At 40.9% G+C, this 15,091-nt stretch overlaps 1 protein-coding gene and 1 long non-coding RNA gene across 4 annotated transcripts in view; one reads left to right on the top strand and one right to left on the bottom strand.

Annotated features, from left to right (window-relative positions):
* pde4d (phosphodiesterase 4D, cAMP-specific) overlaps nucleotides 1–15,091 on the top strand; it is a 642,699-nt gene that overhangs the window by 44,004 nt on the left and 583,604 nt on the right. The window lies entirely within an intron of this gene.
* The window catches only part of LOC137323028 (uncharacterized), a 143,090-nt gene that overhangs the window by 67,488 nt on the left and 60,511 nt on the right, over nucleotides 1–15,091 (bottom strand). The window lies entirely within an intron of this gene.

The following is a 15,091-nucleotide window of genomic DNA, read 5'->3' as shown; positions in this document are numbered from 1 at the left end:
AAATCACCTCTAAGCCTACTCTACTCCTTTGAAAGTAGTCTCAATATCTCAAGTCTCCCCTCAACTATAGTTTCCCATCCATGGCATCATCATTTGCCTCTCCAGCAATCCAAAGGAGGATGGGCCTGTAGTCATATCCATTTTTGCTTTTTTAAACCATTTTACTATTGGAGACATGACAGACAGAATCCAGCCTTGGCACTGTAGCTCAGCTCAATCCCAAGGGATCTATAGTCCTGAAAATGACAATGCAGTACTGTTACTGGTGGGGTTTGATTGCAGCTGTGCTTTGAGGGCAGAGAGCATGGTTTAATAAAAACCTGATTTAAAATGAAGTTTAATTTTTTTTCAAAATTATTAAATGCATGATATATATTTTGCTCACATTGGGGTTAATTTTTCGATTTTACATTGATGGTGGAGATCCTGCCAGCAGCACATATTAGAAAATTGTGGGCACACTGCCCACAATTTTAAACTCAGAAAATTACCCCCATTGTGCCAGTTCTGACCTATCCACAGTAGTCAGCTAATGTAAATCACAAGAATAACAAACTGTGTTGACAAACGTCTCCATCTGTCTGCAATAGTGATCTTGACCGCCTTATGGCTCACCACCACAAATCTGAGCATGCTATGTTTGGCCTCCTACACTTTTCCAACCAAGTTCAAAGCAAACAGCTTTACTTCATCTTCCTTCTGGGCACCCTGCCGTCCTCCGGTCTGAACATTGACTTTTGTAACTTCAGACCCTAGCTTTTTCCACCATTTCCCTGCCAGCTTCTCCCATTCACATTCCATTTGGCTTCCTTCTATTTTAGAACTGTATATACACCTTTTGACATTTCACAGCCTGACTGATACAACCTTTGAATATCTTCCAGCATTTTCATCTTTTTGCAACTTTATACAAAACTCTTGTTTACAGGCTGTTAAACCCATTAACAGCTCCCCTTTGTACCGTATTTAGTACAATTGACCTGTAATTTTTTCTTGTTCTCATCCAATCCTTTGTTTTGGTCAGTTCTTTGAATGAATTTGCCTTCCTTCCCTCTTTAGTTCTCAGAAGGGTTTTGATCCAAGACATTGGGCCAGAATTTGCTGGAGCGGCATCTCACGGTGCACCCCATGCATTGGAATTTTTTCATCACCCTTCAGGTAGAACATTTTTTGTGCCACAAATTGCAAGTTGCTAACGGGGCATCTGGAAACTTGGTGAATGATGGGACCAATAGTCTATCTCTTTAACCAATTAAATTTAGGAAACACAGGAACAACGGAGAAGGAAATAGATTGAATTAGAGTCAAATTAGATGCAGAAGGAGAAATAAAAAAAGAGGCAAAGAAACATTGAATTAAGAGAGTGAGAAAAATAAAGAAAATTTTTTTTTAAAAACCTCCAGGAACAATTTACTACCCGCAGGAGTGAGACCCCCACAGTTTCAGTTGTTCTCTTTCTGGGCTTCTGAGGTTGAGTGACATTGCAAGAACATGAATCTAGTCATTAAAAGACTCCTTACATTGTTAAATACCAGCCCTAACTTTCTGCAGTGAGTTTAATTCGTATTTACAGCACTCATCCAGCAATTTCTTGAAATTCATGGGGCGGTCGACGGCGAGAACATGTTTTTGCGAGACTAATGGCGGAGTTGCGCAAATCGTCCAGCAATTTGTAGCAATTCACAATTAATGGCATATCTCTTCCTCGCTACAAATTGCTCGGCATTTTACATATTAATACGCATCAATGCGCCTTTAACTCGCCGTTATTTTCTCGGCAGATTCTGAGCCATTAATTTGTTTTTTCTCTTTTCAGATGCTGATGGAGCTGCTGTGCATTTTCTATTTTATTTCAGATTTCCTGTGTTTGCACTTTTTTCATCTTTTATCTGCCCTATTTATAAATGTGAGCAAGGCCACAATGCAGATTGTATTTTTAAATTTACATTTACCTGTTCAACTGTTGACCAGGTTATGTCTTACTTATGTTTCAAAGGAATTGCCAAATGTCCCATGAGCTGACATATTAGGCATGCTCATAGACCAAATAAAAATGTATTCTGATTTTATATGGTAACAAAAAATGGACCTTCATGCATTGTAGGGCTGAGCAAACCAATTCAGGAGTAGAGTTCATCTTTTATGTAGCTGATGGGTTGAAATGGTTGAATGAACCTTAAGACTAGTTGAACTTTCCACTTGACCACCAGTGCTACTTAAATTCTCCCAAACACTAAAATCTTATTACAGTACCTAATTCTAGAGTATGGATTCTGATATATCCCATATGATTGGATAATGATCTCTTCCTCCTCTGTACCATTAAATCAAACTGGTCAAACCCATTCACTTTTTTATAAAGACAGCTAAGTCTGGTTGTTACATACACAAGCTTTTCCAAATGTCCAGGTGAAATAGGCTTCTCATGCATTGATACTGCAAGGATCTTTCAGACTTTCCCCAATGAACACTCTGATTCAGGTGAATGACTTAGGGTTTTTCCCAGTTAGAAATTCCATAGGATTGATGCTCTGATCGATAAAGCCTGATTTTCAGAGGTACAAAGGGTGTCACCACTCAAAGTTGGGCAGGGACCTGTTAATTGTATGATTTATATCAATGAGTGTTAATTGTATTCAGGTGGTGGGCATCAATTGGGAACTCTCCAGTATCCTTTTTATAGGAGAGCTGATCTCGGGTGTGGTGTGTGTGTAAGGGGAATCTATGAATAAAAGCTGGGAAACAAACAACTAAAGACCAGGCTCTAATAGTCTATTCTTCACCACATGGCTATCCATTTATAACAGATCTGTTACACTGGACATGCGATAATTGTGTTTGTGCTGTAGTTTGGAAGATAATGCCAATGCATTCACACATTTTATAGTATGTAGTTCAGATCACCATGCTGCTCTCAAGGAGCTCCTAATATCAGATGTCTGTCTATAGAGGCTCAAACTCATGCTTGTCAGTTGTGCAAGGAGACACATGTACCGATAGAATTTCAGAACCAAGTCAACCCTCTGTCGCAGACTCCACAATCCAATGATTAAGCCAGATAGGTCCACAGTACTCCAGGGCACTGCTGCTCATTGAACAGTGAGCCTGGAGGGATGGGCCTATCACTGGGCCTGGGAATCTTCTTATTTTGCTCGAGAAAACACTGCAAGCCAATGCCGTGACAGCTAGGGTGGTCCTTGCTGGACAAATGGCAGGAAGATTACTGGAAGCTTTGTATAGATCGGCTAAAATCATGTAGCCAGTTAAAGTCCAGCAGTGTCACTGTGCATACTTGGGAGTCCTTGGCTCTTGACAACCTGTGCCAAAAATCTGTGGGCTTTAGTTAGTAGGATGTGTCTCTACAAGGAGAGAGTGCACACTCCATGTCACTACACCACCTTTGCGAATTTCTCAATAGCTTGCTTTGGAAACTTAAACATGGTGAATAGATTTTAGTGAGTGTCAGACACCTGGCTGACCAAAACAACATTATTCCTCCTTGTAAGAATCCAGTAAATGTGTCTTTGTACAGCTTGGTAATTCAGTTATAAAATCAGATGTGAACTATTTTGAAATTGATCTACTATGTGAAAATGTATTGCCTGCTAATATTTATTTTTACAAAGCCCATTATTTCTGTGCCATGGGAGACGCTCATATTTTTGGGTATCAGACAAGTATCGAAAGTGCCCTCAATGCAAAATACTTACCTTCTGAAAATGTTTAGCTTTATAGTATTAGTGCTGTTAGTTTTATGGAGTGGATTTTTGTGTGATCAGATGATATCGATTTAGTGCCAGAAAAAGTTACGGTTTACAGTTGCAGATATTTTGCACTACTGGAAGTGACCTTGTATTTTAAGTATTTACACATTTTTTGCTGTTGGCATTCTACCACTTTATTGCCAGAACAAATAAATGCCATGGCAGAGAGATAGCGGAAACATTTGACCCTGTATCAGAATCTGAGACACATAAGTAAGTTGAAGTAGCAGCAACCAATAGGAGTTAGGAGTGATGGTGAGTGGAAAGGGGTGAAGTGTGTCAGTGTAGAGGAATGGAAAAGTACAAACATTAACTGAGGGGGAGGGCCGAAGACTGCCAGCTTCAATGTGTAATTATGGCAAGCCCATGCCCACTGCACCTTTAGTGTAAATACATGTCATTAACCTATAACTAGGGCTCTTTTTGCCAAGTTGCCACCCAAATGGCGAAGTTGAAAATTATTCCCATTGTCTTCCCCTTGGCTGACCAGCTTAGGTTGGGTAAATGCTGTGTGGTGAACAAAACTGCCATACTATCCCAAAGCATGTTCGTGCACCAACAGAACATCTCTGAGAATGACAATTTTTAAAAATGCAGATGTTGAAGGAACTGAACCATTCTGACTAAGAACATCCCAGGATTCATCCCCAATCTGTGCTGGATTTCCTAATTTCAGCTAAACCAATGGTGCAGGTGTTATAATTGGCCTAAGTGTCCTATGGGTGGAGATGGGAAATTAGTCAGAATTGCCGCACCTGATCAATCTCCTTGACCTTGCTGGAAAGTGCATTTGTGTGAGCTGAATCCAATTTGTTGGTCCCTGCAGTGAAGTAATCTGCAAAAACTGCCTGGGTGCATTCGTGCAAAATGACCTTTTAGTGAGATATTGATGGGCGGCTATTACCTGTGGAATCAAACCCCAAAGTGAGTCGTGTCTTCAAGAAAGTGGGGCAGGGAAATGGGATGAAGTTGAACATAAATGCTGCATTTTTAAAAGAGACAGCTTTGCATGTAGTCATGACATACAGTTGTGTTTTAACTGTTCATGTCACATAACAGATATGGGTTTAAATTTATTTTGATCGTGCATAGTGCTATAAGTACTTCATTCTACTTTTCAGTACTTCAGACACATTCAACATTTTAAAAAAAGCTAGCTCACAGTGGATGGTTTGTTTAAAATGAAAGCCTCTTAATGTTTGAGAAAAATAATGCGAGAACTGCTGCTGCTTCCTGTAGAGTTAAACCAGATTTCCTACAAGATGCCGGAAATGAATCAAGTCTGAGTGTACAATCACAATATAAGGAAGTGAAAATGATAATGAACCCAAAGATTATATTACCTTTCAAATTCAGCATTTGTAAAACTGATAAAATTAAGGACAATTCACATCAACACAGAAAGCAAAATAATTAATGTATTATTCTAAATCTAGAATGCGTGTCATTGAAATAAAGACCCAGAAACTAGACTTGTAGTATGTAGGATTTGTGGTTATATTTAGATAGTTTCTATGTTACTACTGGTCATGATCCGTTTTGTTTCAAGCATTGAAATTGAAAAGAAAGGAATGTAAGTGTACATATTTAGAAATAGTTCGATCCAGTGTTCTATGAAAGTGTATGGAGCCCATCAGCTGACAAGAAATGGATAACCTGATTACATGAGAGTAATTGCTGCCCTTTTAAAAACATCTGAAAATTCTATCCAATTTAAAAACAATTACACATTTCCTTTCAAAACTGTTTAACTCATAATAATCTTCAACAAAAACAGTTGAGACAAAGATACAAACAAAATGTGAATCTTCAATTTCACACTTTCTAGAGCAGTTTCCTAAAAACATTTATTTCACTGGTAGTATACAAGGCCTGTGAAGGAAACACATTATATGGTTCCTCACCGCAGTTCCAAAATGTCTGCATGAATGGTATTGCAAACATTGAAAACTTTACTTACTGTAAGAAAATTATCTTTTATCTGCATCACTTACCTTGCACTAACAAGCCTCTGGTACAGTTATAGAAACATAGACATAGAAAATAGGAGCAGGAGTAGGCCATTCGGCCCTTCGAGTCTGCTCCGCCATTCAATAAGATCATGGCTGATCCGCTATCTCAATACCATATTCCTGCTCTCTTCCCATACCCCTTGATGCCATTCGTGTCTAGAAATCTGTTTATCTCCTTCTTAAATATATTCAGTGACTTGGCCTCCACAACCTTCTGTGGTAGAGAATTCCACAGGTTCACCACCTTCTGAGTGAAGAAATTTCTCCTCATCTCAGACCTAAATGTCCTACCCCGAATCCTGAGACTGTGACCCCTCGTTCTGAACCCCCCAGCCAGGGGAAATATCCTCCCTGCATCCAGTCTGTCTAGTCCTGTCAGAATTTTATATGTTTCAATGAGATCCCCTCTCATTCTTCTCAACTCTAGTGAATACAGGCCGAGTCGACCCAATCTCTCATGACAGTCCTGCCAACCCAGGAATCAGTCTGGTGAACCTTTGCTGCACTCCCTCTATGGCAAGTATATCCTTTCTTAGATAAGGAGACCAAAACTGCACACAATACTCCAGGTGTGGTCTCACCAAGGCCCTGTATAACTGCAGTAAGACATCCTTGTTCCTGTACTCAAATCCTCTTGCAATAAAGGCCAACCTACCATTTGCCTTCCTAACTGCTTGCTGCACCTGCATGTTTGCTTTCAGTGACTGGTGTACAAGGACACCCAGGTCCCTTTGTACATCAACATTCCCCAATCTATCACCATTTAAATAATATGCTGCCTTTCTGTTTTTCCTTCCGAAGTGGATAACTTCACATTTATCCACATTATACTGCATCTGCCATGTATTTGCCCACTCACTCAACTTCTCTAAATCGCCTTTAAGCCTCTTTGCATCCTCCTCGCAACTCACGACCCCACCTAGTTTTGTGTCTTCAGCAAACTTGGAAATATTACATTTGGTTCCCTCGTCCAAATCATTGAAATATATTGTGAATAGCTGGGGCCTAAGCACTGATCCCTGCGGTACCCCACTAGTCACTGCCTGCCACCCTGAAAAAGACCCATTTATTCCTACTCTCTGTTTCCTGTCTGTTAACCAATTTTCAGTCCATGCCAGTATATTACCCCCAATCCCATGTGCTTTAATTTTGCACACTAACCTCTTATATGGGACTTTATCAAAGGCCTTCTGAAAATCCAAATAAACCACAACTGGTTCTCCCTTATCTATTCTACCAGTTACATCCTCAAAAAACTCCAGTAGGTTTGTCAAACATGATTTCCCTTTCATAAATCCATGTTGACTTTGTCTAATCCCATTGATATTTTCGAAGTGTCCTGTTATCACATCCTTTATAATAGACCCTAGCAATTTCCCTACTACTGATGTTAGGCTAACCGGTCTGTTGTTCCCTGTTTTCACTCTCCCTCCTTTTTTAAATAGTGGGGTTACATTTGCCTCCAATCTGCAGGAACTGTTCCATAATCTATCGAATTTTGGAAGATGACAACTAATGCAGCCACTATTTCCATAGCTACCTCTTTTAGTATTCTGGGATGCAGATTATCAGGTCCTGGGGATTTATCGGCTTTCAGTCCCATTAATTTCTCCAGTATATTTTTTTTTACTAATACTAATTTCCTTTAATTCCTCCTTTTCACTAGTCCCTTGGTTCCCTAGCATTTCTGGGAAGTTATTTGTGTCCTCTTCCGTGAAAACAGAACCAAAGTATTTGTTTAATTGCTCTGCCATTTCCCTGTTCCCCATTATAATTTCCCCCATTTCTGACTGTAAGGGACCTACATTTGTCTTCACTAATCCTTTTGTTTTTACATACTTATAGAAGCTTTTACAGTCTGCTTTTATGTTCCTTGCAAATTTTACTCTCATTCTCTATTTTTCCCCTCTTAACCTCTTGGTCCTTTTTTGCTGAATTCTGAACTGCTCCCAGTCTTCAGGTTTGCTACTTTTTCTGGCAACTTTATATGATTCCTCTTTGGATCTAATACTATCCTTAATTTCTTTTGTTAGCCATGGTTGGGCTGCATTTCCGAACATACATACGAATTAAGAGCAGGACCATTCAGTGCCTTCACCACCGGCGCACAGTGGCTGCAGTGTGTACTATCCACAGGATGCACTGCAGCAACTCGCCAAGGCTTCTTCGACAGCACCTCCCAAACCTGCGACCTCTACCACCTAGATGGACAAGAGCAGCAGGCACATGGGAACACCACCACCTGCACGTTCCCCTCCAAGTCACACACCATCCTGACTTGGAAATATATCGCCGTTCCTTCATCGTCGCTGGGTCAAAATCCTGGAACTCCCTTCCTAACAGCACTGTGGGAGAACCTTCACCACATGGACTGCAGCGGTTCAAGAAGATGGCTCACCACCACCTTCTCAAGGGCAATTAGGGATGGGCAATAAATGCCGGCCTTGCCAGCGACGCCCACATCCCATGAACTAATAAAATAAAAGGCCATTCAGCCCATCGAGCCTGCTCTGCCATCTGATAAGATCATGGCTAATCCAAATGTCACCTCAACCCTACTTTCCCGTCCACCTACTATAACCTTTGACTCCCTTGTTAATCAGGAATCTATCTAACTCAGCCTTAAAAATATTCAATGACCCTGCCTCCACCGCTCTCTGGGGAAGGGAGTTCCACAGACTCACGACCCACTGAGAGAAAAAAAATTTCCTCATCTCCGTCTTAAATGGGAGACCCCTTATTTTTAAACTGTGGCCCCTAGTTCTAGTCTTTCCCACAAGGGGAAACATCCTCTCAGCATCTACCCCTTCAAGCCCCCTCAGGATCTCATATGTTTCAATAAGATCACCTCTCATTCTTCTAAACTCCAATAAATACAGGCCCAACTTGTCCAACCTTTCCTCATAAGATAACCCCCTCATCCGAGGAATCAGTCGAGTGAACCTTCTCTGAACCGCCTCTAAAGCAATTATGTCCTTTCTTAAATAAGGAGACCAAAACTGCACACAGTATTCTAGATGTGGTCTCACCAATGCCCTGTACAACTGTAGCAAAACATCTCTACTTTTATATTCCATTCCCCTTGCAATAAATGACAACATTCCATTTGCCTTCCTAATCACTTGCTGTACCTGCATACTAACTTTTTGTGATTCATGTACTGGGACACCCAGATCCCTCTGTACCTCAAAGTTCTGCAATCTCTCTCCATTTAAAATAATATACTACTTTTCTATTCCTTCTGCCAAAGTGGACAAGTTCACATTTTCCCACATTATATGCCATCTGCCAACTTTTTGCCCACTCACTTAACCTATCTATATCCCTTTGCAGACTCCTTATGTCCTCTTATCGATATGAGTTTGACACTGGTACCTGCTTTTGGAATGGAGCAAACTGGCAGACCCCAGTTATATTGCCCTCCTCACTTTGCTGTGCTCAGTCAAAGCATAGCTGTGAGACCTATACACTTAAATGCATGCACAGAGCTCCACTCACTGGCATCTGAATACTAGTGACACTTTTAATGTTAATAAAGAGCCGACTCTCCTGTCAGCTGTGTTTGTTTCTTAATAAAAAGAAAGGGTAGTCCAATAGACCCCTTTTTAAATTTAAATCTTAGAGTTTAAGGGGCAGAATTTCCTCTTCCTGCATCTGGGTATATTGGACAACCTGGGCGCAGCCCATAGAGAAAAACTGGACGAGAAGTATTGCAAACATGTAAACGGGCTGCTTTTTTGGAAGAATCTGGTGGGCTCCTTTATGGGTGTGCAATACTCCCTTCCTGACTGAGGAAAATTTGACCCTGTGTCGGTTTCATTCAGTTGGTAGCACTGAAGCAGAAAAGGGGGGGCGTATGACAGATGTCAGGTTGATAATACAAGTGAGATCCAGGCTGAATATAGAAAGTAGAGGAGAAGTGAAAAAGGAAATAAGAGGGGCAAAGAGAGAGTATGAGAATAAACTGGCAGCTAACATAAAAGGGAATCCAAAAGTTTTCTATCAGCATATAAACAGTAAACGGGTAGTAAGAGGAGGGGTGGGGCCGATTAGGGACCAAAAAGGAGATCTACGCATGCAGGTAGATGGCATGGCTGAGGTACTAAATGAGTTCTTTGCATCTGTCTTTAACAAGGAAGGAGATGCTGCCAAAGTCACAGTAAAAGAGGAGGTAGTTGAGCTAAAATTGATAAAGAGGAGATACTAGAAAGGCTGGCTGTACTTAAAGTAGATAAGTCAACCGGTCTGGATGGGATGCATCCTAGGTTGCTGAGTTAAGTAAGAGTGGAAATTGCTGGCCATAATCTTCCAAAACTCCTTCGATATGGGGGTGGTTCCAGAGGACTGGAGAATTGCAAATGTTACACCCTTGTTCAAAAAAGGGTGTAAGGATAAACCCAGCAACGACGGCCAGTCAGTTTAACCTCGATGGTGGTGAAGCTTTTCTCAACAATAATCCGGGACAAAATTTATAGTCACTTGGACAAGTGTGCATGAATAAAGGAAAGTCAGCACAGATTTGTTGAATGCAAATCATGTTCAACCAACTTGATTGAGTTTTTTGATGAGGTAAGAGAGTGTTGATGAGGCCAATGAGGTTGATATTGTGTATATGGATTTTCAAAAGGTGTTTGAGAAAGTGCCACATAATAGGCTTGTCAGCAAAATGGAAGCCCATGGGATAAAAGGGGCAGTGGCAGCATGGACACAAAATTGGCTCAGTGACAGGAAACAGAGAGCAGTGGTGAACGGTTGTTTTTTGGACTGGAGGGAGGTATACAGTGGTGTTCCCTAGGGGTTGGTACTAGGAACATTGCTTTTTTTGATATATATTAATGACTTGGACTTGGGTGCACAGGGCCCAATTTCAAAATTTGCAGATGACACAAATCTTGCAAGTGTAGTAAACAGTGAGGAGGATAGTAATAGATGTCAAGAGGACATAGACAGGCTGGTGGAATGGGCGAACACATAGCAGATGAAATTTAACTCACAGAAGTGCAAAGTGATACATTTTGGCAAGAAGAACGAGGAGACGCAATATAAACTAAATGGTACAATTCTAAAGGGGGTACAGGAACAGAAGGGGGGTATATGTGCACAAATCTTTGAAGGTGGCAAGACAGGTTGAGAAAGTGGTTAAAAAAGCATTCGGGATCCTGGGCTTTATAAATAGAGGCATAGAGTGCAAAAACAAGGAAGTTATGTTGAACCTTTATAAAACATTAGTTCGGCCACAACTGGAGTATTGTGTCCAATTCTGGGCACCGTACTTTAGGAAGGATGTAAAAGCCTTAGAGAGGGTGCAGAAAAGATTTACTAGAATGGTTCCAGGGATGAGGGACTTCAGTTGCGTGGATAGACTGGAGAAGCTGGGGTTGTTCTCCTTCGAGCAGAGAAGGTTGAGAGGAGATTTGATAGAAGTTCAAAATCATGAAGGGATAAAGTAAGTAAAGAGAAACTGTTCCCATTGGTGGAAATCTCTAAAACCAGAGGACACGGATTTAAGGTGATTGGCAAAACAACCAAAGGTGACCTGAAGAAAAACTTTTTTATGCAGCTTTTTAAAGAAAGGAGAGAGAGGGAAACCGGGGAATTATAGACCAGTTAGCCTAACATCTGTTGTGGGGAAAATGCTGGAGTCTATAATTAAGGATAGGGTGACTGAACACCTTGAGAATTTTCAGTTAATCAGAGAAGCCAGCATGGATTTGTGAAAGGTAGTTTGTGCCTGACAAAACCTGACTGAATTTTTTGAAGAGGTGACTAAAGTAGTGGACAGGGGAATGTCAATGGATGTTATTTATATGGACTTCCAGAAGGCATTTGATAAGGTCCCACATAAGAGACTGTTAGCTAAGATGGAAGCCCATGGAATCGAGGGAAAAGTACAGACTTGGTTAGGAAGTTGGCTGAGCGAAAGGCAACAGAGAGTAGGGATAATGGGTAGGTACTCACATTGGCAGGATGTGACTAGTGGATTCCCGCAGGGATCTGTCTTGGGGCCTCAGTTATTCACAATATTTATTAACGACTTAGATGAAGGCATTGAAAGTCTCATATCTAAGTTTGCCGATGACACAAAGATTGGTGGCATTGTAAGCAGTGTAGATGAAAACATAAAATTACAAAGCGATATTGATAGATTAGGTGAATGGGCAAAATTGTGGCAAATGGAATTCAATGTAGACAAATGTGAGGTCATCCACTTTGGATCAAAAAAGGATAGAACAGGGTACTTTCTAAGTGGTAAAAAGATAAAAACAGTGGATGTCCAAAGGGACTTAGGGGTTCAGGTACATGGATCATTGAAGTGTCATGAACAGGTGCAGAAAATAATCAAGAAGGCAAATGGAATGTTGGCCTTTATATCTAGAGGACTGGAGTACAAGGGGGCAGAAGTTATGCTGCAGCTATACAAAACCCTGGTTAGACCGCACTTGGAGTACTGTGAGCAGTTCTGGGCACCGTACCTTCGGAAGGACATATTGGCCTTGGAGGGAGTGCAGCGTAGGTTTACTAGAATGATACCCGGACTTCAAGGGTTAAGTTATGAGGAGAGATTACACAAATTGGGTTTGTATTCTCTGGAGTTTCGAAGGTTAAGGGGTGATTTGATCGAAGTTTATAAGATATTAAGGGGAACAGATAGGGTGGATCGAGAGAAACTATTTCCGCTGGTTGGGGATTCTAGGAGTAGGGGGCACAGTCTAAAAATTAGAGCCAGACCTTTCAGGAGCGAAATTAGAAAACATTTCTATACACAAAGGGTTGTAGAAGTTTGGAACTCTCTTCCGCAAACGGCAATTAATACTCGCTCAATTGCTAAATTTAAATCTGAGATAGATAGCTTTTTGGCAACCAAAGGTATTAAGGGATTATGGGCCAAAGGCAGGTTTTGGAGTTAGATCACAGATCAGCCATGATCTTATCAAATGGCAGAGCAGGCACGAGGGGCTGAATGGCCTACTCCTGTTCCTATGTTCCTATGAGTAGTTATGATCTGGAATGCACTGCCTGAAAGAGTGGTGCCAGCAGATTCAATCATGGCTTCCAAAAAGCCATTGGATAAATACTTGAAGGGAAAAAATTTGCAGGGCTACGGGGGAATGGGACTAACCGGATTGCTCTTACAGAGAGCCGGCATGGTCTCGATGGGCCAAATGGCCTCCTCTATGCTGTAACCATTCTATAATTCTATGATTCACTCTTCCTTGTGAGTCAGTAGGTTGTGGGCTCAAGCCCGATTACAGACTTAAACATATAATCTCGGCTCTCAATTCATTGCAGTACTGAGGGAGTGCTGCAATGTCAATGGTGCTATCTTTTAGAAGAGATGTTAAACTGAGCCTATATGTGCCTGCTCAGGCTTTTAAAAAAAATGCGCAATTTTGGCAAAGCTGCATTTATTGCCCGTCCATAGTTGCTCTGGAAAGGTGCTGGTATATTGGCCTTTATTGCAAGGGGGTTGGAGTACAAGTGTAAGGAAGTCTTGCTGCAATTGTACAGGGCTTTGGTGAGATTACACCTGGAGTACTATGTGGAATTTTGGTCTCTTTACCTAAGGAAGGAAATACTTGCCTTGGAGGCGGTGCAATGAAGGTTCACTAGATTGATTCCTGGGATGAGAGGTATTGTCCTATGAGGAAAGATTGAGTAGAATGGCCTATACTCTCTAGAGTTTAGAAGAATGATCTCATTGAAACATATAATGATCTAAGAGGGCTTGACAGGGTAGATGCTGAGAGGATGTTTCCCCTGGCTGGAGAGTCTAGAACTTGGGCGCATTGTGTCAGGATAAGGGGTTGGACATTTAGGATTGAGATGAGGAGGAATTTCTTCACTCAGAGGGTCGTGAATATTTAGAATTCTCTACCCCAGAGAGCTGTGGATTCTCAGTCATTGAGTGTATTCAAGACTGAGATCAATAGATTTTTGCACTCTAGGGGAAACAAGGGATATGGGGATCGGGCGGGAAAGTGGAGCTGAGGTCGAAGATCAGCTATGATCTTATTGAATAGCGGAGCAGGTTCGAGGGCTGTATGGCCACCTCCTGCTCCTATTTCTTATGGTCTTATGTCAGCCTTCACCTTGAACTACTTCAATCCTTATAGTGATGATAATCACACAATAGTGTTTAGTAGGGTATTCCAGGATATTGACCCAGAATAGTGAAGTGGCTTGGCAATGGCAATTCCATTGAGGATCTGAGGCTGGGTTGTTTCTTGTTCAAGCTGGCACTTATGTGGCACAAATGTTACCTGATGTTTTTCAGCCCAAGTCTGAATGTTATCCAGGTCCTTCTATATTCTGATATTATGTTGAGGTGTGCCTCTTTTCTACAAACATTTCCTGAGATTCATCTACTAGCTAACAGAATTTATTCATTCTCAGGATGCGGGTGTTGCGAGCAAAGCCGACTTTTATTATCCATTCCTAGTTTCTCTGAACTGAATGTCTTGATCAGCCACTTCAGAAGGCAGTTAAAAGTTGACTGTGATGGTGTGGAGACTGGAGTCCAATATAGGCCAGATCGAGTTTCCTTCCTTAAAGGATATTAGTGAACCAATTGGGTTTTTATGACAGTCCGACAGCTATGTGGTCACTTTTACTGTTGCCAGCTTTTTATTTCCAGATTTTTTTTAAAAAACTGAATTCAATTTCTGAAACTGCCATGGTGGGATTTGATTCGCTGGATTATTAGTCTGGGTCTCTGGATTACTGGTCCAGCAACATAACCACTACACTACTATACGCAACGCCCGCATCCTGAGAATGAATAAATTCTGTTAGCTAGTAGATGAATCTCAGAAAATGTTTGTAGAAAAGAGGCACACCTCAACATAATAACAGAGGTCAGTGTAAAAAGGAAGGAAATATAAACAGGTGTGAAGGTCTTGGATAATCCACTATAAGAGATAAGAACATAAACAGAAGTCCTGATGAAAATATAACAGACAAGTGAAAGGTTAACAAAGGTATTGCATTGTTGTGACATTATCTAACCATATGTAAAGTTACATAGATGTTAGAGTTCAGTTACAAATAAATGACTAATTGTGTTTGCTGTGCAAAATTATAGTCTAATAAACAAAATAATTGAATACAAAAGCTGTAGAATTGTCCCTCCTGAGGTGCATTCCTAGAACTGTTATTCCAGCAGTCAAAATACACCCATTATCCAGTTGGGGTATGGACAAACCTCAAGACAATTGCTTTATTGTTCTGGTCTGGAGATATAATTGTGCTGATATTCCTACCTCCCCAGTTATGTGTGCAGTGAAATATAAAATAGAAAATAACATTAAAACTCAA

Source organism: Heptranchias perlo, chromosome 1 (genome assembly GCF_035084215.1).
Source record: "Heptranchias perlo isolate sHepPer1 chromosome 1, sHepPer1.hap1, whole genome shotgun sequence".
Lineage (NCBI taxonomy): Eukaryota > Metazoa > Chordata > Chondrichthyes > Hexanchiformes > Hexanchidae > Heptranchias > Heptranchias perlo.
Note: the sequence above shows the minus strand (reverse complement) of the source record. Positions and strands in the feature narration are given on the sequence as shown.